Raw genomic sequence first — 25459 nt, 5'->3', positions numbered from 1 at the left:
GTTTCTAATGTGACTAGAATGACGTAAGTAACAGCCAACTTTCCAGGACATAGACATATCTTATGGGCAGAAAGCTTAAATTCTGTCCAATTTACAGAAGCTATTACAGTGGAAAAAATACCATGCTATTGTTTGAAAAGTTCAAAAAGTTATGTTACAGGTCGTAGAAACTTTTCAAACTAAGTATAGAATCAATCTCTAGGATGTTTTTATCATAAATCTTCAATAACGTTCCAACCGGAGAATTCCATTGTCTGTAGAAAAGCCATGGAACGCAGGTCGCTCTCATGTGAAATGCACATGACCAGGACCTGGCTCGCTGCCAGACCACTGACTCAAAGAGTTCTCATCCGGCCACACATCAGTAAAAGCCTCAAGTTTCTAAAGACTGTTGACATCTAGTGGAAGCCCTAGGGAGTGCAACTTGAACCATATTCCACTGTGTATTCGATAGGGCTGAGTTCAAATGCTACAAACCTCAGATTTCCCACTTCCTGTTTGGATTTTTTTCTCAGGTTTTTGCCTGCCACATGAGTTCTGTTATACTCACAGACATCATTCAAACAGTTTTTAGAAACAAACTTCAATGTTTTCTATCCAAATGTACTAATATGTATATATTAGCAACTGGGACTGAGGAGCAGGCTGTTTACTCTGGGCACCTTACTCATCCAAGCTACTCAATACTGCCCCTGCAGCCATAAGAAGTTTTATCAAGTCAGACGCAAAGGGTTTACTCCAGATACCAGGCCGGGTGCCTTGTTAGAATTCGTCGGCGAGCGTGTAACCCCACCTCTACCATCTGTCCTATTGGCCAACGTGCAATCATTGGAGGTTTTGCTTGCCTGAGGTAGAATATCTCATGATAAGCTGTAGACCACACTATTTACCAAGAGAGTTGATCTATATTTTTCATAGCTGTTTATTTACCACCACAAACCGATGCTGGCACTAACACCACACTCAACGAGCTGTATAAAGCCATAAGCAAACATGAAAATGCTCATCCAGAGCGCTCCTAGTGGCCGGGGACTTTAATGCAGGGAAACTTAAATCTGTTTTACCTAATTTCTACCAGCATGTTACATGTGCAACCAGAGGGAAAAAACTCTAGACCACTTTTACTCCACACACAGAGACGTGTACAAAGCTCTCTCACCCTCCATTTGGCAAATCTGACCATAATTCTATCCTCCTGATTCCTGCTTACATGCAAAAACTAAAGCAGGAAATACCAGTGACTCGCTCAATACAGAAGTGGTCAGATGACACAGATGATGACCTACAGGACGGTTTTGTTAGCACAGACTGGAATATGTTCTGGAACTCATCTGATGGCATTGAGTATACCACATCAGTCACCGGCTTCATCAATAAGTGTATCAATGACGTGGTCCCCACAGTGACCATACGTGTATATACACCAACCAGAAACCAATGGATTACTAGCAACATCCGCACTGAGCTAAAGAGTAGAGATGCCACTGTTAAGGAGCGGGACTCTAATCCGAACGTTTATAAGAAATCCCTCTATGCCCTCAGACGAACCATCAAACAGGCAAAGCATCAGGACAGAGATTGTATCCTACAATACTGGCTCCGACGCTCGTCGAGGGTGCGTGCTTAGTCCCTTCTGTACTCCCTGTTCACCCCCTGACTGCATGGCCTAGCACGACTCTAACACCAACATTAAGTTTGCAGATGACACAACGATGGTAGGCCTGATCATCGACAACGATGAGACAGCCTATAGGGAGAAGGTCAGAGACCTGGCAGTGTGGTGTTAGGACAACAACCTCTCGCTCAACGTGATCAAGACAAAGGAGATGATAGTGGACAACAGGAAAAGGACAGCCGAGCATGTCCACATTCTCATTGACAAGGCTGTAGTGGAGCAGGTTGAGTGTCAAGTTCCTTGGTGTTCACACCACAAACAAATTATCATGGTCCAAACACACCAAGACAGTCGTGAAGAGGGCACGGCAACGACTATTCCCTCAGGAGACTGAAAAGATTTGGCATGGGTCCTCGGATCCTCAAAATGTTCTACAGCTGCACCATCGAGAGCATCCTGACTGGTTGCATCACCGCCTGGTATGGCAACTGCTCGGCCTCGGACCGCAAGGGTAGTGTGTATGGCCCAGTACATCACTGGGGCCAAGCTTCCTGCCATTCAGGACCTCTATACCAGGCGGTGCAGGTGGAAGGCCCCAAAAAATGTATGTTTTAAATGTCTATTTCAATCTAATTGACATTGTGGTTACCCCCCTCCCTCCCCCTTAGAGCAATAGAGCATTATAGCATAGACCTGACACTTTCTAAATGCCCCACTCTGTATAAGAACTGTCATGGGTTCTTTAGTCAACTGTTCATACTTACCACAAGGGAGTTGAGAGAAGGGGTCCATCTTTGACTGATGTATTGGTGACACCGCAGGGAAAGCTAGAAGGTTGTACAGTTATCTCCGGACTGTTTATTATGCGAAACCATACAACCAACTACCTCACACTGCAGAGCCCTCTTAGAGCAGGGTCATCGCTGATGTCTGTCTTTAATGGCCTATCTGTTTCTCTGACCATGTCCCTTTCTTTGAGTATTTTCACTCTAAATACAGTCAGTGGTGGAAAAAGTACTCAAAAATCATACTTGAGTAAAAATAAAGATACCTTAATAGAAAATGACTCAAGTAAAAGTCACCCAGTAAGTTTTAAATATACTTAAGTATCAAAAGTAAATGGAATTGCTAAAATGTACTTAAGTATCAAAAGTAAAAGTATTAATCATTTCAAATTCCTTATATTATACAAACCAGTCAGCACAATTTCTTAATTTAAAAAAATATACAGATAGTGTTGTAGTGAGCCCATGGCTTACATTAATTTATGTTAAACTAAACATTTTTGTGTTTAGTGAGTCCGCCAGATCAGAGGCAGTAGGGATGAACATGGATGTTCTCTTGATAAGTGCGTGAATTGGACCATTTTCCTGTCAAAATGTAAATGGGAAATGTATGGAGTAAAAAGTACATTATTTTCTTTAGAAGTTTTCAAAAATATAAATAGTAAAGTAAAGTAGACATACCCCCCAAAAACGACTTAAGTAGTACTTTAAAGTATTTTAATTCAGTACTTTACACCACTGAATACAGTATGTCTTTCACCTGATTGATCATCCAATTCAATACTTGTTCAAAAGTCAGCCTGAATAAAATGTTTATTTGTGTATTTTCTAAACAGGTTTGTTAACTTATATCCTAACATTGTACAGGGTGGCATGATAGAACTCACAGACTCATAGTGATCAACAATGCGTTTGGGTTAAGCAATGTATCCACCCAATGCATTTCTGTGGTATTGTCTCCCTCTTGTGGTAAATGACTGAACCTTCAAGATATTCCCTCTCCCTCACTCACGGTAATACCTTGGTTTGAGTCCCAAATGGCACTTTATTGCCTTTATAGCACACTACTTTTGACCAGATCTGGCACTATTTATGGCTCTTTAGGGAATAGGGTCCGATTTGGTACGCACATTCACTGTCTCACAGCCAGGCACTCTATCTGCAGTCTGTCTGACCTACATAAACAATAATGTGGTGCATCTGAAATATTCACCCCCTTGAATACGGAGAAAACTTCATTATTCTGAAGCAGCCTAGAAAGACTTGGTTCAGTATCATAATTTTTCTCTCACTTTCTCTTTCGTCAACCACAAAAAGTACATTGGAATGGAAGTATTGTCGCTCTTTGAATTGTTAATCATCACTTTACTCAGGCAAAAGGGTCTGTATTCACTAGAATATCAATTGGTGGAAATAAGAGTGTGATAAAACAACATCCAATATAGTGTGTAGTGATTTGGAAATTATGTTATATGATTTGGAAATGATTATGGTAGATACAGTACCTACTTTTAGCACACTTTCAATCACCACAACATGAAGAATTATTTTATCAGTGGAAATTATGTCTTAATAATCACTTGTAAATAATCACATGGGAGCACCTAAAACAGGGAGTACATAATATATATACTATACTAATATATTATATTCCCTTTTCGCAATCCTTTCAATGATGCAGCACTTGCTCTGATGGTAGATCCTGTATTTATCCGGGTTTTCTTTTAATTCCTAAAATATATGAGTAATCATGGGTTACAGATACAGAACTACACCTCAATATTGATGACATTTATGAGCGCCATTAATCAATCTATCTCACTCCACAACATACAGTGCCTTCGTAAAGTATTTTTTCTGCATTTTGTTACGTTACAGCCAGGGTTGGGTTACATGTAAGGGATTACAAAAAGACAGTAACTGTAATCCGTTACGTTACCAGAATAATATTGTAATCAGATTACAGAAACTTTTGAAAAACTAGATGATTTACTTTGAGGATTACTTTTAAATTCGGGAAAGGATGTTTGCAAAAAAATATATATTTGACACTTTGTACTCTGTTTTCTCAATGACATTAAAATCAGCATTGAAAAAAGGCGCAAGTTTAAATTGGTTCCACCTGAGCGTGTCTGACCACAAGTCAGAGACCACTATGATGACACACCAAATGTGTTAGATGGATTGTGGGAAAAGAGCAGGAATAGGCTTTTGTAGGCTACAGTCCAAGCTATGTCTTCCAATAGTGTGACTGCTATCGGCATCCAAAGATTACCCAACTTGAATAAACGCTTGGAGGTAAAGATGAGACCATGGGTGTAGTCTACGGCGATGATGTGAATCACACTGCTCCTCTTTCATTTAGCTATTCGGGCCTAATGGATTGTGGTTGTTGTGGATGGCTGTTGAGCAATCCAAATGTGTATTTAAAACCAATAATAGTTGAATTCAAGAAGTTTAAGCTGCCTATCAATCATTGTTTTTGAAACCAGTGGACAGTCAGTGAAAAATGCGCTCTTGCAAAAGCTGCATAGTGTGGATCCCAGCCTATGAAATAAAAGTGGGTATTTTATTGCTCAATCTAATTCATGCTGCTAAAAAAAAAAAAATTCATAGGCCTAATGGACACATGCTCAAACTCGCATCCTTTTGATAGACTTAAAGGGTCAATCTGTCGTTGCTACATTAATTTTTGGACTTATAAATGATATATATTAATGTAAATATATAATTTAATCATTAATACATGTAGTAGAAAGCGATGGGTTTAGAAGAAGCATACACAACCAACCCATGAAGTAATATTTAACATTGATTTATCCTGCAATAAATGTCATTCTATTGATGAAACACATTTTTGTCTTCTTCTAATGCCTCTTAAGGGGAAAGTAATCTAAAGTAACTGAATGTAATCAGATTATGTTACTGAGTACCAAAAGTAATCCAAAAAGATACGTTACTGACTACAATTTTGGATAGGTAACTAGTAACTGTTACTGTTATTCAGAAAGTAACCTGCCCAACCCTGGTTACAACCTTATTCTAAAATGGATTGAATAAAAACAACAATTCCTTAGCAATCTACAGACAAAACCCCATAATGACAAAGCGAAAACAGGTTTTTAGAAATTTGTGCACAAATGTATAAAAAAAACAACAGAAAACCTTATTTAAATAGCTATTCAGACCACTTGCTATGCGAATCGAAAATAAGCTCAGGTGTATCCTGTTTCCATTGAGCATCCTTGAGATGTTTCTACATGACAAAGAAAAAACAAGTTTAGAACTTTTTGCAAATGTGATATAATATATATATACACAGTTGAAGTCGGAAGTTTACATAGACTTAGGTTAGAGTCGTTAAAACTTGTTTTTCAACCACTCCACAAATTTCTTGTTAACAAATTATAGTTTTGGAAAGTCGGTTAGGATATCTACTTTGTGCATGACACAAGTAATTTTTCCAACAATTGTATACAGACAGATTATTCCACTTATAATTCACTGGGTCACAATTACAGTGGGTCAGAAGTTTACATACACTAAGTTGACAGTGCCTTTAAACAGCTTGGAAAATTCCAGAAAATGATAGCTAATTGACATAATTTGAGTCAATTGGAGGTGTACCTGTGGATGTATTTCAAGGCCTACCTTCAAACTCAGTGCCTCTTTGCTTGACATCATGGGAAAATCAAAATAAATCAGCCAAGACCTCAGAAAAAAAATGTAGACCTCCACAAGTCTGGTTCATCCTTGGGAGCAAATCCCAAATGCCTGAAGGTACCACGTTCATCCGTACAAACAATAGTACACAAGTATAAACACCATAGGACCACGCAGCCATCATACCGCTCAGGAAGGAGACGCGTTCTGTCTCTTAGAGATGAGCATACTTTGGTGCGAAAAGTGTAAATCAATCCCAGAACAACAGGAATGGACCTTGTGAAGATGCTGGAGACTGCCTCCTACTGGCCCTCCAACACCACTTCCAGCAGCACCTGATCTCCCATCCAGGTACCGAGCAGGACCAACCCTGCTTAGCTTCAGAGGCAAATCAGCAGTGGTATGCTGCTGGTTTCTTTCTCTCTCTCGGAGGACCTGAGTCCTAGGACCGTGCCCCAGGACTACCTGACATGATGACTCCTTGCTGTCCCCAGTCCACCTGACTGTGCTGCTGCTCCAGTTTCAACTGTTCTGCCTTATTATTATTCGACCATGCTGGTCATTTATGAACATTTGAACATCTTGGCCATGTTCTGTTATAATCTCCACCCGGCACAGCCAGAAGAGGACTGGCCACCCCACATAGCCTGGTTCCTCTCTAGGTTTCTTCCTAGGTTTTGGCCTTTCTATGGAGTTTTTCCTAGCCACCGTGCTTCTACACCTGCATTGCTTGCTGTTTGGGGTTTTAGGCTGGGTTTCTGTACAGCACTTTGAGATATCAGCTGATGTACGAAGGGCTATATAAATAAATTTGATTTGATTTGATTTGGAGGAAACAGATACAAAAGTATCTATATCCACAGTAAAACAAGTCCAATATCGATCAGCAAGGAAGAAGCCACTGCTCCAAAACCGCCATTAAAAAAGCCCGACTAGTTTGCAACTGCACATGGGGACAAAGATCGTACTTTTTGGAGAAATGTCCTCTGGTCTGATGAAACAAAAATAGAACTGTTTGGTCATAATGACCATCGTTATGTTTGGAGGAAAAAGGGGGAGGCTTGCAAGCCAAAGAACACCATCCCAACTGTGAAGCAAGCAGGTGGCAGCATCATGTTGTGGGGGTGCTTTCCTGCAGGAGGGACTGGTGCACTTCACAAAATAGATGGCAACATGAGGTGGAAAATTATGTGGATATATTGAAGCAACATCTCAAGACATCAGTCTGGAATTTAAAGCTTGGTCGCAAATGGGTCTTCCAAATAGACAATGACCCCAAGCATACTTCCAAAGTTGTGGCAAAATGGCTTAAGGACAGCAAAGTCAAGGCATTGGAGTGGCCATCACAAAGCCCTGACCTCAATCCCATCGAAAATTTGTGGGCAGAACTGGGCAGAACCGTCTTCTTGGTTATGACGCTATAAGCTTGGCACACTTATATTTTGAAAATGTTCTCCCATTCTTCTCTGCAGATCCTCTCAAGCTCTGCCAGGTTGGATGGGGAGCGTCACTGTACATGTATTTTCAGGTCTCTCAAGAGCTGTTCGATCAGGTTTAAGTCCAGGCTCTGACTGGGCCACTCAAGGACATTCAGAGGCCACTCCTGCGTTGTGCTTAGGGTCGTTGTCCTGTTGGAAGGTGTTGAACCTTCGCCCGCAGTCTGAGGTCCTGAGCACTCTGGAGCAGGTTTTCATCAAGGATCTCTCTGTACTTTGCTCCGATCATCTTTCCCTTGATCCCGACTAGTCTCCCAGTCCCTGCCGCTGAAAAACATCCCCAGAGCATAATGCTGCCACCACAATGCTTTTACAGTAGGGATGGTGCCAGGTTTCCTCCAGACGTGACGCTTGGCATTCAGGCCACAGAGTTCAATCTTGGTTTCATCAGACCAGAGAATCTTGTTTCTCATGGTATGAGAGTCCTTTAGCTGACTTTTGCTGAGCCTTTTTGCATGTGCCTTTTGCTGAGGAGCAGCTTCCATCTGGCCACTCCACCATAAAGGCCTGATTGGTGGAGTGCTGCAGAGATGGTTGTCCTTCTGGAAAGTTCTCCTAACTCCACAGAGGAACTCTAGAGCTCTGTCAGAGTGACCACCGGGTTCTTGGTCTCCTGGAGGCCACTTTGTTCTTGGAGACCTTCAATGCTGCAGAATTGTTTTGGTACCCTTTCCCAGATCTGTGCCTTACAAGAGTGTGCAAAGTTGTCATCAACTGGCTATTTTGTGGCTATTTCAGTGGCTATTTTGAAGAATCTCAAATCTCAAATATATTTTTTATTTGTTTAACACTTTTCCATTTTGTTTTGTGGTTACTACACAAATCCATGTGTTATTTCATAGTTTTGATGTCTTCACTATTATTCTACAATGTAGAAAACAATAAAAATAAAGAAAAACCCTTGAATGAGTAGGTGTGTCCAAACTTTTGACTGGTTATGTATATCAGGTGGGAAAGACCAACTATTATTTCCCTCAATAGATTTAGTGCGAATTTCAAGTGTGAGCAGTGGAGACATGACAGATCGTAAACATTTTTTTTTTTTAAACTCATGTTGAATGGCATCCAACTGCAAACCCCATTTGCCACTTTCGCTTTCGTTCTCCTTCGCTCTACCCCACCCTCATGTCTACCCTTCATTCACTTTCATTGGCCGGCTTAAGTGCCTCTTGTTAGTCCATTTCTGTCTGAGAAATCAATTCAACTCTTTCTTTTTTAGGGACAATCTCTCTTTTCATACAGGTCTCCCTTTTTCATCCCCCTTGATTCCACTCCTCCCCTTTCAATCTCTCTCACTGTCTAATTCGCAGTCGAATCACGCGTGTATGCGGCATGGCTGTGCCAATGCCAGCTCTCTGCCCGTCTGCTTGTGTGTGTTTGTGTGCCAACATAAGCCTGATGGAAAGCCCTCATGTTGGATGGCAGAGTCTATGAACCCCAGTTGGTTTGGGGTCGGGTAAAGCTATTGTAGGTTACCATTCAAACCACTTGATTGACCCAAAAATCACTGAGAGGGTCGGAGGTTCGGAGCATAGAGATCCACTGTCAAGAAAAAAAGTGATACAGAATATTTATAAAAAATGAATTAGAAATTCCTCAGTATATTCAGGAAGTGACAATACATGCACCTATCAAGCTATCTGGAAACCTGTGACTTTACACCAAACTCCAGAGTTGGTCCTGTTAAGGTGAGAGAGGGAAGCACATCCGTCGATGGAAGACAAATTTGGTACTGCACAGTTGACTGATGGATGGTCACACTTTCCAGCTGTTTTACAGTGGGTGGCTCCCTCCCAGTCCATCTCTATAACTGGCCGTGTCTACGTCCCAAATTGCACCTCATTTCCTACTGTATATAGGGCACAACTTTTGACCAGGGCCCATTGTAGTGCACTATGCAGGGAATAGGGTGCCATTTGGGACACAAGGTGTCCCACTGGATATTCACTGAAGATAGAAGGACATTAGCCCATTGCTGACTAAAAAATGTTTTATCCATTAAGGATATAAGGGAAAAAGGGAGAAACAAAAGTAACAAAAGCTTGTTTGTTGAAAGAATAAGCTTAACATCTGTTTCTGTAGTCAAAAGTTGATAGATTGACAAAGTCTTAAATTAGATGCAGCTTTTAGGAATGAAGAGAATAAACTTTAACGTAACCAGGGAAAGAACGCAAAAACAAAAGCTTTTACATTGATATGCTTCTGACTAGACTGACTGGAGAGAGACACTAGATCGATATGACAGCTGCATTGGTATCAAATGTGCCTGTCTGTCACCGTCTTCACAGACATCTTTGCCAATTACTGATATTATTTTCTCTGGATACAAAGCTAAAAATAATAAGCTCAGGTGACAGATACACCTTTGACACACTTCAAAAGTGAAACGTCTTAAGACGGTCTCCTCTGTGATATGAGTGACAGACAGCTAAGCTACTGTGTGTGGCTCGATCTTCCACTATTATCATTGTCATTGTCTCCTCCCCTAACTGGAAAACCGGATTAAGTTGGACGGCAAGTCGACGTGACAGACATTACATCACCAGAGCTGAGGCAGGTAGGAGTATAAACTGTGTGTACTGTGTGGATATGTGGTAATTCTTTTCCCTTTTATTTTCATAATTTTTATGAGAGTGTGGTTATGTGACTGTTAGACGTTGGGGAGTGTGTTATACTCCTCTCCGGAGTCACATTCAGACCTTGGGTCTGGTTTCCTGTATGGGAGAGCAAGGCTCAGACCACCCCACAGACAAACATTCCCTCTTCAGCCAGATAACAACTTAATTTAATGCCAGGGTAAGTATCTGCTACTCCCAGACCATAAATTATTAGCTTTCTCAAGATGATATGAGATGCTGTAGTAGCTATCCTTCCCAAACCCCCTTTTATCTCTCCCCATACCTTATTTACAAATGCAGCAAATAAAATGTTACCATGGGAACACTGAGATTGCCTGGCAACCTCAATTGCTTGGCAAGATGCCCAATGGTTGCTAGGGCACTGTTGTCAGTTGCTATGGGTAGTGTGCCAATCCTGAGAGTGCGTGCACGTGCGTGTGTATGCAACGTTTGTGTTTGTGTAGCCTATGCAAGTCAATGTATTTGTACCCCTTTCTAATGAAGCCCATGGAAAAAGTTGATATAGCCCATTATTTCATGTTTTATGTAAAGTAGATATTCTCTACTGTATTTCATACTGTCCACCATCTATATGAAATTGCTACTGGTTGAAGTGTTCGTGAGTGGAATGAGATTTGAAGTTGCTAGAACATTCACATATGCACTACTCTGAGTGCACAAAACATTAGGAACACCTTCCTAATATTGAGTTGCACCCCCTTTTGCCCTCAGAACAGCCTCAATTCATCGGCATGGACTCTACAAGGTGTCGAAAGCGTTCCACAGGGATACTGGCTCATTATTAACGCCAATGATTCCACAGTTGTGTCAAGTTGGTTGGTAGTGGATCTCTACTCCGAATAGCTAGTTCCATCTCATCCCACAGATGCTCAGTTGGATTGAGATCTGGTGACTGGGCAGACCACTGAAGTAAGCTGTATTCATTGTCATGTTTGTGGAACCATTCCTGGAAAATCGTAGCCTTGTGGCATTATCCTGCAAAAAAAATCAATTCACAGATGGATACGTAAGACGGAGCTGCTCTTCCTCCCGGGGAAGGACTGCCCATTCCATGATCTCGCCATCACGGTTGACAACTCCATTGTGTCCTCCTCCCAGAGCGCTAAGAACCTTGGCGTGATCCTGGACAACACCCTGTCGTTCTTGTCGTTCTCAACTAACATCAAGGCGGTGGCCCGTTCTTGTAGGTTCATGCTCTACAACATCCGCAGAGTACGACCCTGCCTCACACAGGAAGCAGCGCAGGTCCTAATCCAGGCACTTGTCATCTCCCGTCTGGATTACTGCAACTCGCTGTTGGCTGGGCTCCCTGCCTGTGCCATTAAACCCCTACAACTCATCCAGAACGCCGCAGCCCGTCTGGTGTTCAACCTTCCCAAGTTCTCTCACGTCACCCCGCTCCTCCGCTCTCTCCACTGGCTTCCAGTTGAAGCTCGCATCCGCTACAAGACCATGGTGCTTGCCTACGGAGCTGTGAGGGGAACGGCACCTCAGTACCTCCAGGCTCTGATCAGGCCCTACACCCAAACAAGGGCACTGCGTTCATCCACCTCTGGCCTGCTCGCCTCCCTACCACTGAGGAAGTACAGTTCCCGCGCAGCCCAGTCAAAACTGTTCGCTGCTCTGGCCCCCCAATGGTGGAACAAACTCCCTCACGACGCCAGGACAGCGGAGTCAATCACCACCTTCCGGAGACACCTGAAACCCCACCTCTTTCAGGAATACCTAGGATAGGATAAAGTAATCCTTCTCACCCCCTTAAAAGATTTAGATGCACTATTGTAAAGTGGCTGTTCCACTGGATGTCTTAAGGTGAACGCACCAATTTGTAAGTCGCTCTGGATAAGAGCGTCTGCTAAATGACTTAAATGTAATGTAATGTAAATGATACACTGCTGCCATGAAGGGATGCACCAGATTGGCAATGATGGTCAGCTATCCTGTTGGCATTCAAACGTTGCTCCACTTTTATCAAGGGACCCAATGTGTGCAATGAAAACACACCCAACACCATCACACCACCACCAGCCTGCAATGTTGATACCCATCGGCATGGACGGTTACATGTATTCACGTGGTTTTCTCCATACCCTAGTCCCATCAGAGTGAAACAGCAGGAACAGGGATTCATCAGCCCAGAAAATGTTTTTCCAGTTCTCCAGTGTCCAGTGTTTTCTTTCTTTAGCCCACTGCAACCACAGTTTTTTGTTTTTTTGCTGAAAGAAGTGCAACTCTTTAAGGTCGTCGGCTGCCATACCCCATTCGTGTCAAGGTACGACGAGTTGTGCATTCTTTTATGGGTCTTTGGGCACCAATGTTGTACTGGATTGTCAGCTGACTAACTGTAGTCTGTCTGTTGTTCCGCACAATTCGTGTCAGCCTCCTTTGTCCTCTTTCACCAATTACCTGTTTTCAACCACTGGCCTGCCGTTGGCTGGATGTCCTTTGGATGGTGGACCATTCTTGATACACATGGGAAACTGTAGATCATTTAAAAAACAGCAGCGTTGCAGTTCTTGACACACTCAAACCGGTGTGCCTGGCACCTACCATACCTCGTTCAAAGGCACTTAAAAGTTGTTTCTTGCCCATTCATCCTCTAAAAGGCACACATACACAATCCATGTCTCAATTATCTCAAGGCTTAAAAATCCGTATTTAACCTACCTCTTCCCCTTCATCTACACTGATTGAAGTGGATTTAAAATGTGACATCTATATATATATTTTTAATTTCACCTTTATTTAACCATGTAGACCAGTTGAGAACAAGTTCTCATTTACAACTGCGACCTGGCCAAGTTAAAGCAAAGCAGTGAAACAAAAACAACACAGAGTTACACATAAACAAACGTACAGTCAATAACACAATAGAAAGATCTATGTAGAGTGTACGGGATCATAAGGGATCAAAGCTTTCATCTGGATTCACCATTCTATGTCATGGAAAGACCAGGTCTTTCTAATGTTTTGTACACTCAGTATATATATATATATATATATATATATATAGTTCTAAAATTGATTACATTTAGTTTTTTAATCATTAATCTACACACACCTTTGGCACAAATTACAGCCTCAAGTCTTCTTAGGTATGATGCTACAAGCTTGGCACACCTGTATTTGGGGAGTTTCTCCAATTCTTCTCTGCAGATCCTCTCAAGCTCCATCAGGTTGGATGGGGAGCGTCACTGTACATCTATTTTCAAGTCTCTCCAGAGATGTTCGATCAGGTTCAAGTACAGGCTCTGGATGGGCCACTCAAGGACATTCAGAGACTTGTCCCGAAGCCACTCCAACGTTGTCTTGGCTGTGTGCTTAGGGTCGTTGTCCTGTTTGGAAGATCTGAGGTCCTGAGCGTTCTGGAGCAGGTTTTCATCTAAATCAAATCAAGTCAAATTGTATTTGTCACATGCTCCATATACAACCTTACAGTGAAATGCTTACTTACAAGCCCTTAACCAATAATGCTTTAAATATATAAAAATAGGTAAAAATAGATAAGTAAAAAATAGAAACTAAAAGTAACAAATAATCTCTCTGTACTTTGCTCCGATCATCTTTCCCTTGATCCCGACTAGTCTCTCAGTCCCTGTCGCTGAAAAACATCCCCACAGAATGATGCTGCCACCACCATGCTTCACCATAGTGATGGTGCCAGCTTTCCTCCTGAAGTGACGCTTGAAATAAAATGGCGCCGGAGCAGAAGGCAGACGTTTTACGCACCCCCAAAACATTGTTTTTTTTTGTTCGTTTATCTGCGTTGTTTGTAACTTATTTGTTTTACTCATTTTGTACATAATGTTGACGCTAGCGTCTCTTAGGACCGAAAAAAACTTCTAGACATCAGGACTGTGATTAGCAGAATCCTTTTTCTTCTTTCACGACTCTGAGGATATACGGCTCCCTCAGGAACAGGCTCCGAGCCCCGTGATCTGCGTGAAGAGGAGGCGGAGAAAGAGAGGTCGGAGAGCGGGCTGCCTGCTGATAAGTTAAAAGTGATCGAATAAACTTCTCTCAATTATGTAGCAAATGTGCAATCTTTGGACAATAAAATCGACAAGTTAAGCTTAAGAATAAACTACCAACGAGACATTAAAAACTGTAACATCTTAGGCTTCACGGAGTCGTGACTGAACGACGACAACATCAACCTACAGCTGGCTGGTTATACGATGTACCGGCAGGAAAGAACAGCGGCGTCTGGTAAGACATGGGGCGGCGGTACATGTATTTTTGTAAACAATAGCTGGTGCACAATATCTAAGAAAGTCTCAAGCTATTGCTCGCCTGAGGTAGAGTTTCTCATGATAAGCTGTAGACCACACTACCTACCGAGAGAGTTTTCATCTGTATTCTTTGTAGCTGTTTACATACCACCACAGTCAGAGGCTGGCACTAAGATAGAATTGAATAAGCTGTATTCCGCCATAAGAAAACAAGAAAACGCTCACCCAGAGGTGGCGCTCCTAGTAGCCGGGGAATTCATTGCAGGGAAACTTAAATCAGTTTTACCAAATTTTTATCAGCCTGTTAAATGTGCAACCAAAGGGAAAATAACTCTGGACCACCTATACTCCACACACAAAGATGCATACAAAGCTTTCCCTCACCCTACATTTAGCAAATCTGACCATAATTCTATCCTCCTGATTCCTGCTTACAAGCAAACATTTAAGCAGGAAGGCCCAGATCAAGCCATGGATTACAGGCAGCATCTGCACTGAGCTAAAGGCTAGAGCTTCTGCTTTCAAGGAGCGGGACCTGGAAGCTTATAAGAAATCCTCCTATGCCCTCCGACGAACCATCAAACCAGCAAAGCGTCAATACGGGACTAAGATCGAGTCGTACTACACCGACTCGGACGCTCATCGGATGTGGCAGGGCTTGCAAACCATGACAAACTACAAAGGGAAGCACTACCAGACGAGCTAAACTACTTCTATGCTTGCGTCGAGGCAAATAACAGTGGAACATGCATGAGAGCACCAGGTGTACCGGAAGACAGTGTGATCACGCTCTCCGCAGCCGATGTGAGTAAGACCTTTAGACAAGTCAATATTCACAAGGCCGCGGGGCCAGATGGATTACCAGGACATGTACTGTGAGCATGCGCTGACCAACTAGCAAGTGTTTTCAATTACATTTTCAACCTCTCCCTGTCCGAGTCTGTAATACCAACATGTTTCAAGCAGACCACCATAGTCCCTGTGCCCAAGAACACTGAGGTAAACTGCCTAAATGACCACCGACCCGTAGCACTCACGTCTGTAGCCATGAAGTGCTTTGAAAGGCTGGTCATGGCTCACATCAACACCATCATCCCAGAAACCCTAGACCCACTCCAATTTGCATACCGCCCAAACAGATCCACAGATGATCCATTCTCATCGACGGGGCTGCAGTGGAGCAGGTTGAGAGCTTCAAGTTCCTTGGTGTTCACATTAACAACAAACTAACATGGTCCAAGCACACCAAGACAGTCGTGAAGCGGGCACGACAAAACCTATTCCCCCTCAGGAGAATGAAATGATTTGGCAAAAGGTTCTACAGCTGCACCATCGAGAGCATCCTGACGGGTTGCATCACTGCCTGGTATGGCAACTGCTCAGCCACAAGGCACAACAGAGGGTAGTGCGAACGGCCCAGTACATCACTGGGGCCAAGCTTCCTGCCATCCAGGACCTCTATACCAGGCGATGTCAGAGGAAGGTCCTAAAAATTGTCCAGCCACCCTAGTCATAGACTGTTCTCTCTGCTACCGCATGGCAAGCGGTACTGGAGCGCCAAATCAAGGTCCAAGAGGCTTCAAAACAGCTTCTACCCCCAAGCCATAAGACTCCTGAACATCTAGTCAAATGGCTACCCAGACTATTCACATTGCCCCCCCCCTCCCCTCTCCACACCACTGCCACTCTCTGTTGTCATCTATGCATAGTCACTTTAATAACTCTACATACATGTACATACTAACTCAACTAACCGGTGCCCCCGCACATTGACTCTGTACCGGCAACCCCCTGTATATATTGTTATTTTTTACTGCTGCTATTTAATTACTTGTTACTTTTATCTCTTATTCTTCACCATATTTTTTTAAACTGCACTGTTGGTGCAAGGTCTACACCTGTTGTAGTTGGTGCATGTGAATAATAACATTTGATTTGATTTGGCATTCAGGCCAAAAGAGAATCTTGTTTCTCATGGTCAGAGAGTCTTTAGGTGCCTTTTGGCAAACTCCAAGTGGGCTGTCATGTGCCTTTCACTGAGGAGTGGCTTCAGTTTGGCCACTCTACCACAAAGGCCATAAAGGCCTGATTAGTGGAGTGCTGCATAGATGGTTGTTCCTTCTGGAAGGTTCTCCCATTTCCACAGAGGAACTATGGAGCTCTGACAGAGAGACAATTGGGTTCTTGGTCATGTCCCTGACCAAGGCCCTTTTCCCCCGATTGCTCAGTTTGGCCGGGTGGCCAGCTCTAGGAAGAGTCTTGGTGGTTCCAAACTTCTTCCATTTAAGAATGATGGAGGCCACTGTGTTCTTGGGGACCATCAATGCTGCAGAAATGTTTTGGTATCCTTCCTCAGATCTGTGCCTCGACACAATCCTTTCTCGGAGCCCTACGGACAATTAATTCAACCTCATGGCTTGGTTTTGCTCTGACATGCACTGTCAACTGTGGGATCTTAAATAGACAGGTGTGTGCCTTTCCAAATCATGTCCAATCAATTGAATTTACCACAGATGGACTCCAATCAAGTTGTTGAAACATCTCAAGGATGATAAATGGAAACAGAATGCACCTGAGCTCAATTTCGAGTCTCATAGCAAAAGTGTTGAAAACGTATGTAAATAAGGTATTTCTGTTTATAACTTTTTATACATTTGCAAAAACCTGTTTTTCGCTTTGTCATTATGGGGTATTGTGTGTAGATTGATAAGGGGAAAAAAAGATTTAATCAACTTTAGAATAAAGCTGTAACGTAACAAAATGTGGAAAAAGTCAAGGGGTCTGAATACTTTCCGAAACCACTGTATATACAGTAGCAGTCAAAGGTTTGGACACACCTACTCATTCTGGGGTTTTCCTTTATTTTTACTATTTTCTACATTGTAGAATAATACTGGGTCTTCCTGTCCTGTGGTAGTCCTCATCAGAGCCAGCTACATCATAGCGCTTTATGGTTCTTGCGACTGCACTTGAAGAAACTTTCAAAGTTCTTGACATTTTCCGGATTGATTGACTTTCATGTCTTAAAGTAATGATGGACTGTCGTTTCTATTTGCTTATTTGAGCTTTTATCAAATAGGGCTATCTTATTTATACCACCCCTACCTTGTCACAACACAACTGATAGGCTCAAACACATTAAAAAGGAAAGAAATTCCATAAATTAAATTTTAACAAGGCACATCGGTTAATTGAAATGCATTCCAGGTGACCACCTCATGAAGCTGGTTGAGAGAATGCCAAGAGTGTGCAAAACTGTCATCAAGGCAACGGGTGGCTACTTTGAAGAATCTAAAATCTAAAATATATTTTGATTTGTTTAACACTTTTATGGTTACTACATGATTCCATATGTGTTATTTAATAGTTTTGATATCTTCACTATTATTCTACAATTTAGAAAATAGTAAAAATAAAGAAAAACCCTTGAATGAGTAGGTGTGTCCAAACTTTTGACTGGTAATGTATATGACATGCCAGCAACAAACACTGACACTACACATCCAAGTATATCGAACCAAATTATGAAAAACAAGAATTGTACTTCTGAATTCTGTAAAGTCCGTGTGGAAGAGGTGAATTTTTTGTTGTTGTTGTCTATCAACAATAACAAGCCACCAGAGTCTGGCAATCTGGATAGAAATTTACTGAGGATAATAGCAGACGATATTGCCACTCCTATTTGCCACATCTTACACAAATGACTGATGATTCGCTGAGAGAAATTCTCAGCCAACCAAACTCTTGAATGAGTAGGCGTGTCCAAACCTTTGACTGGTACTGTGTGTGTATATATATATATATATATATATATATATATATATATATATACACACACACACACACACTACCGTTCAAAAGTTTGGGGTCACTTAGAAATGTCCTTGTTTTTGAAAGAAAAGCAAATGTTTTGTCCAATAAAATAACATTAAATTGATCAGAAATACAGGGTAGATATTGTTAATGTTGTAAATGACTATTGTAGCTGGAAACGGCAGATTTTTAATGGAATATCTACATAGACGTACAGAGGCCCATTATCAACAACCATCACTCCTGTGTTCCAATGGCACGTTGTGTTAGCTAGTCCAAGTTCATAATTTTAAAAGACTAATTGATCATTAAAAAAAACTTTTGCAACTATGTTAGCACAGCTGAAAACTGTTGTTGTGATTAAAGAAGCAATAAAACTGGCCTTCTTTAGACTAGTTGAGTATCTGGAGCATCAGCATTTGTGGGTTCGATTATAGGATCAAAATGGCCAGAAACAAAGTTGCTTCTGAAACTTGTCAGTCTATTCTTGTTCTGAGAAATGAAGGCTATTCCATGAGAGAAATGTCCAAGAAACTGAAGATCTGGTACAACGCTCTGTATTACTCCCTTCACAGAACAGCGCAAACTGGCTCCAACCAGAATATAAAGAGGAGTGGGAGGCCCTGGTGCACAACTGAGCAAGAGGACAAGTACATTAGAGTGTCTAAGTCCTCAACTGGCAGCTTCCACCCCACTGGGCCAGGCTCAGACAATCAGAATGAGTTTTTCCCCCCCAGTGTATATGTATATGTGCATGTTTCTGTGTGTGTGTGTGTGTGTGTGTGTGTGTGTGTGTGTGTGTGTGTCTGAGAGAGAGAGAGCGAGAGAGAGAGATAGAGGAGAGATACAGAAATAAGCAGTATTTGGGAGAGAGAAAGGGAAAGAGAAAAAGAGGGTGAGAGCGAGAGCGAGAGAGGGAGAAAGAGAGACAGAGAGATTTGAGGCGGATTTACCTCACTGAGGCTGAACTGAAATTCTTCCCATAGTTCCTCCTTAGTGGGGAGTTCCCACAGACTCAAGACAAGAGTAGACCACAGCATTCCCGAAACAACAAAGCATAGGCTGACCTTGTCCAGTGCTATTTCTGATGGAAACATAGAGCATTGCATAATTTAAGATAAACATTTGTGAATAAATCATGGAAAAAGCCAAAATGACTGAAATAATGGTAGAAAAAACAAGAGCAGAGTAATTGAACCAAAAACACAGTAACTCATAGCCTTAAGTCGGGAAACAGAGTGTATCCACACTATTATCTGTGAAGATAATGAAAGGGAAAGTGGAAGAGTGAAATTATTACAATGCTTTGTGCTATTGACAAAGATTGAATAGAACATGATATACAAAGCCATGAATATATGTTTAAAGACAACCGTGATGAATAATAAATTAATAATGATGAACAACACCATTCAACATCATAAATTAAATAGTAGTGAGCCAAACAAATGCAATAATTATGATATCTCAACTCAATAACACTCACATAGATGGAGTTGTGCGTGAGTTTGTGTGTGTTACACACACACACTGGGTGTATCTAAGTGTATGCATGCACTTAGTATGAGATAGAGCAAGTGTTGCCTGCAGTGCATCTTATCTAACATCCCCAGAGGAAGTCCCCCCCCCATCCCTTTGAATTAAAACCATGGCTGGAGATTTCTGATTGAGCACAGCATGCCCTTAAAGGAGGCCAAAGGCCAGGCTAAACAGTCTGGTGTCATGGCAACTTGATGCCATCAACCAGAGATTGCAAGGGGGGACGCCCGGGGAGGTCAGACCACCTGTCAGGGGGTCATTATCAGAGACACATCATTCTGGCTCTGAATCAGCAACAAGGAAGTTGAGCTTAAAATATTGATGCTTCTTAAAATGTACACTGAACAAAAATATAAGCGCAACATGTAAACACGTTTCATGAGCTGAAATAAAAGATCCCAGAAATTTTCCAGATGCACAAAAACCTTATTTCTCAAAACAAATTTTAAAAAATTGCAAAAATGTGTTTACATCCTTGTTAGTGAGCAGCATGATAATTACAGAGGTGCACCTTGTGCTGGGGACAATAAAAGACCACTCTAAACTGTGAAGTTTTGTCACACAACAAAATTCCACAGATGTCTCATGTTTTGAGGAAGTGTGCAATTCGCATGCTGGCGACTACAGGAATGTCCACCAGAGCTGTTGCCAGATAATTGAATGTTAATTTCTCTACCACAAGCTGCCTCCTGAAGATTCCTGAGGCCAATTGTCGTACCATTCATCCGCCGCCATCACCTCATGTTTCAGCACGATAATGCATGGTCCCATGTTGCAAGGATCTGTGTACAATTCCTGGAAGCTGAAAATGTCCGACTTCGTCCATGGTCTGGATATTCACCAGAAATGTCACCCATTGCTATGCCCGCTTCGAGGCAAGTAACACTGAAACATGCATTAAAGCATCAGCTGTTCCGGACGACCGTGTGATCACGCTCTCTGCAGCCAATGTGAGTAAGACCATCAAACAGGTCAACATTCACAAGGTCGCAGGGCCAGACGGATTGCTAGGACGTGTACTCTGAGCATGCGCTGACCATCTAGCAAGTGTCTTCAATGACATTTTCAACCTCTCGCTGTCTGAGTCTGTAATACCAACATGTTTCAAGCAGACCACAATAGTTTCTGTGGCCAAGAACACTAAGGTAACCTACCTAAATGACTACCGACCCGTCTGTATCCATGAAATGCTTTGAAAGGTTGGTCATGGCTCACATCAACACCATCATCCCAGGAACCCTAGACCCACACCAATTTGTATACCGCACCAACAGATCCACAGGTGATGCAATCTCAATTGCACTCCACAGCCCTTCCCACCTGGACAAAAGGAACACCTATGTGAGAATGCTATTCATTGACTACAGCTCAGTGTTCAACACCATAGTGCCCTCAACGCTCATCACTAAGCTAAGGACCCGGGGACTAAACACCTCTCTCTGCAACTGGATCCTGGACATCCTGATGGGCAGCCCCCAGGTGGTAAAGGTAGGTAACAACACATCCGCCATGCTGATCCTCAACACGGGGACCCCTCAGGGGTGCGTGCTCAGCCCCCTCCTGTACTCCTTGTTCACTCATGACTGCATGGCCAGGCACGACTCCAACACCATCATCAAGTTTGCTGATGACACAACGACGAGACAGCCTATAGGGAGGAGGTCAGAGACCTGACCGTGTGGTGCCAGGACCAAAACCTATACCTCAACGTGATCCAGACAAAGGAGATGATTGTGGACAACAGGAAAAGGAGGACCGAGCACGCCCCCATTCTCAATGACAGGGCTGTAGTGGAGCAGGTTGAGAGCTTCAAGTTCCTTGGTGTCCAAATCACCAACAAACTAACATGGTCCAAGCTAGAGGTCGACCGATTAATCAAGTTTTCATAACAATCGGAAATCTGTATTTTTGGGCACAGATTTATTTATTTTATTTTTTATTATATATATTTTTTTATACCTAGGCAAGTCAGTTAAGAACACATTCTTATTTTCAATAACGGCCTAGGAACGGTGGGTTAACTGCCTCGTTCAGGGCCAGAACGACAGATTTTCACCTTGTCAGCTCGGGGGACCCAATCTTGCAACCTTACAGTCAACTAGTCCAACACAATAACGACCTGCCTCTCTCTCGTTGCACTCCACAAGGAGACTGCCTGTTACGCGAATGCAGTAAGCCAAGGTAAGTTGCTAGCTAGCATTAAACTTAGCTTATAAATAACAATCAATCATAATCACTAGTTAACTACACTACATGGTTGATGATATTACTAGACCGCAAGGAACAACAGAGGATAGCGCGTACGGCCCAGTACAACACCGGGGTCAAGCCTCCTGCCATCCAGGACCTCTATACCAGGCGGTGTCAGAGGAAGGCCCTAAAAATGGTTGAAGACTTCAGCCACCCTAGTCATAGACTGTTCTCTCTGCTACCGCACGGCAAGCGAGCCGCAGTGCCAAGTCTAGGTCCAAGAGGCTCCTAAATAGCTTCTACCCCCAAGCCATAAGACTCCTAAACGGCTAATCAAATGGCTACCCAGACTATTTGCATTGCTCCCCCCCCTCCCTGGAACGCTGCTGCTACCCTCTGTTATTATCTATGCATAGTCACATTAATAACTCTACCTACATGTACATATTACCTCAATTACCTCGACTCCGGTGCCCCCGCACATTGACAATGACTCTGTAACGGGACCCTTGTATATAGCCCCGCTATTGTTTTATACTGCTGCTCTTTAATTATTTGTTATTCTTATCTCTTACTTTTCATTAAAAACGGCATTGTTGGTTGAGGGCTTGTAAGTAAGCACTTCACTGTAAGGTCTACCTACACCTACACCTGTTGCATTCGGCACGTGACAAATAAAAAAATTTTGATTTGATTGAGCCTGTTAGGGATGCTCTGGATTGACGTGTACGACAGCAAGTTCCAGTTGCCGCCAATATCCAGCAACTTCGAACAGCGGTTGAAGAGGAGTGGGACAACATTCCACAGGCCACAATCAACAGCCTGATCAACTCGCACTACATGAGGCAAATGGTGGTCACACCAGACACTGACTGGTTTTCTGATCCACGCTCCTACCTTTTTTGTAAAGGTATCTGTGACTAACTGTATTCCCAGTCATGTGAATATTGATTCCCTTATACTGGATGAACTGTAACTCAGTAAAATCTTTGAAATAGTTGCATGTTGTGTTTATATCTGTCTGGATGCACAGTGAGTTTTCACTTGTGTTCTTCATACATTTCCATGCATACTAGACATCCTTCTATGAATAAATGGTATGTGTGTGGTGCCAATGTTGAAAAAAACAACACCAATGACAATGCAACACTAAACAACGTAAAGCCCCATTAAAAAGACCCTTCAAAAACAACAACACTGAAAAATAGTGTTACCTGCAAGGCCTGACTGTTTTCAATTCAGCTCTTAAGTGTTGGATCAATATGGAATCTAGGCTCCATTCTGTGTCATTAGCTTGTCTGATTGTTGAGGAGAGACCTCTCTAAGCCTCAATGTCTTCAACCTCTAAAACCTGTGAGTGTGACTGCAGAAAATGAGGTTCTGTGTGTGTGCATCCCTACCTGCATTCATGTGTGACAGAGAGAGAGAGAGATACACACATATTTACTGGAATAGCGCAGAGTGCCTGTTTATGCACGGAAAGTGGTATTGCCTTTCAATAGAATTCCAATTGAGACCTGTCTTCACAACATGTATGCATATATGAAGTTCACGTATGTCCTATGTGAGTGGGTGTGTGTGTGCTTGTTTAATGCGCCAGAGGGTAGTGTCGGATCAATAAGAAACAAATGAATTCAGATCAATATGAAGCCAAGTGAGAGAGAGTGAAGGAAGGAGAAGGTGAGAGAGCGAAAAGGAGGAGGGGGACGAAGTGGGAGGTGGTGGGTTGGACAGGGGATTGCCTGTTAGTACTAGTGCACTGGCTAACTGTACACTAGGTAGAAACCAGTCATCTCTACAGCACAACATGAGTGGTTAGACTCTAGAAGTCAATGACAGTGAAGAAAGAGGGCCAAGGAGATTAGAGAGAGGAGAGTAGAGAGATACTGGAGACTAACTCAACCTTCCTACATTGTTATTGATATTCTGTTAAAGCAGTGACTCAGACTTGAGATCCCAGGACTGAGAGATACGAGAGGGAATTGGACATGCATCTCCTTCTCTTCTCTTCCTTATTGTTTCTCCTCTTTCTTGTTGTTATAGTTCTACCATCATGAAAGCATTACTTTGCAAACTGACCAAGCACCAAGTGGCATTCTAGCAATTAAGAGACAGGCAACATCCCAAAAGGCACTCTATTCCCTACATATTGCACTACTCTTGACCAGAGCTGTATGAGTAGTGCACTATAAAGGGAATATGGTGCCATCTGGGGTGAAGCCATGGTCTGGAGGGGGAGCAGGGTATGACTGCGTGGCACCTAACCCCAGTCATTGACATCTGGCTGTCTGATAGAGGCAGACATGCTGCAGCTGAGGGCCAAGTGAACTCTGACCCTCATCCTGTCACCCCACAGCCTAAAGCACATCTGTCTTTAAAAAAAAGAATCATATATAGTAAATCATAAGTATCATACACTATACATACAGTGCCTTGCGAAAGTATTCGGCCCCCTTGAACTTTGCGACCTTTTGCCACATTTCAGGCTTCAAACATAAAGATATAAAACTGTCTTTTTTTGTGAAGAATCAACAACAAGTGGGACACAATCATGAAGTGGAACGACATTTATTGGATATTTCAAACTTTTTTAACAAATCAAAAACTGAAAAATTGGGCGTGCAAAATTATTCAGCCCCTTTACTTTCAGTGCAGCAAACTCTCTCCAGAAGTTCAGTGAGCATCTCTGAATGATCCAATGTTGACCTAAATGACTAATGATGATAAATACAATCCACCTGTGTGTAATCAAGTCTCCGTATAAATGCACCTGCACTGTGATAGTCTCAGAGGTCCGTTAAAAGCGCAGAGAGCATCATGAAGAACAAGGAACACACCAGGCAGGTCCGAGATACTGTTGTGAAGAAGTTTAAAGCCGGATTTGGATACAAAAATATTTCCCAAGCTTTAAACATCCCAATGAGCACTGTGCAAGCGATAATATTGAAATGGAAGGAGTATCAGACCACTGCAAATCTACCAAGACCTGGCCGTCCCTCTAAACTTTCAGCTCATACAAGGAGAAGACTGATCAGAGATGCAGCCAAGAGGCCCATGATCACTCTGGATGAACTGCAGAGATCTACAGCTGAGGTGGGAGACTCTGTCCATAGGACAACAATCAGTCGTATATTGCACAAATCTGGCCTTTATGGAAGAGTGGCAAGAAGAAAGCCATTTCTTAAAGATATCCATAAAAAGTGTTGTTTAAAGTTTGTCACAAGCCACCTGGGAGACACACCAAACATGTGGAAGAAGGTGCTCTGGTCAGATTAAACCAAAATGGAACTTTTTGGCGACAATGCAAAACGTTATGTTTGGCGTAAAAGCAACACAGCTCATCACCCTGAACACACCATCCACACTGTCAAACATGGTGGTGGCAGCATCATGGTTTGGGCCTGCTTTTCTTCAGCAGGGACAGGGAAGATGGTTAAAATTGATGGGAAGATGGATGGAGCCAAATACAGGACCATTCTGTAAGAAA

At 42.5% G+C, this 25459-nt stretch overlaps 1 long non-coding RNA gene across 2 annotated transcripts in view; it reads right to left on the bottom strand.

Annotated features, from left to right (window-relative positions):
• Positions 1–25459, bottom strand: part of LOC115131801 (uncharacterized) — a 62319-nt gene that overhangs the window by 13893 nt on the left and 22967 nt on the right. The window contains exon 3 of one of the 2 annotated variants that reach the window (XR_003864005.2): positions 19197–19327. The exons of the other annotated variant lie outside the window; for it this stretch is intronic. This is a non-coding gene — a long non-coding RNA (uncharacterized LOC115131801). The remainder of the gene's footprint in view (positions 1–19196; positions 19328–25459) is intronic. 2 annotated transcript variants of the gene reach the window in all.

This window comes from Oncorhynchus nerka, linkage group LG7 (assembly GCF_034236695.1).
Source record: "Oncorhynchus nerka isolate Pitt River linkage group LG7, Oner_Uvic_2.0, whole genome shotgun sequence".
Taxonomy (NCBI): Eukaryota; Metazoa; Chordata; class Actinopteri; order Salmoniformes; family Salmonidae; genus Oncorhynchus; species Oncorhynchus nerka.
This window is presented reverse-complemented; position numbering and strand designations above follow the sequence as displayed.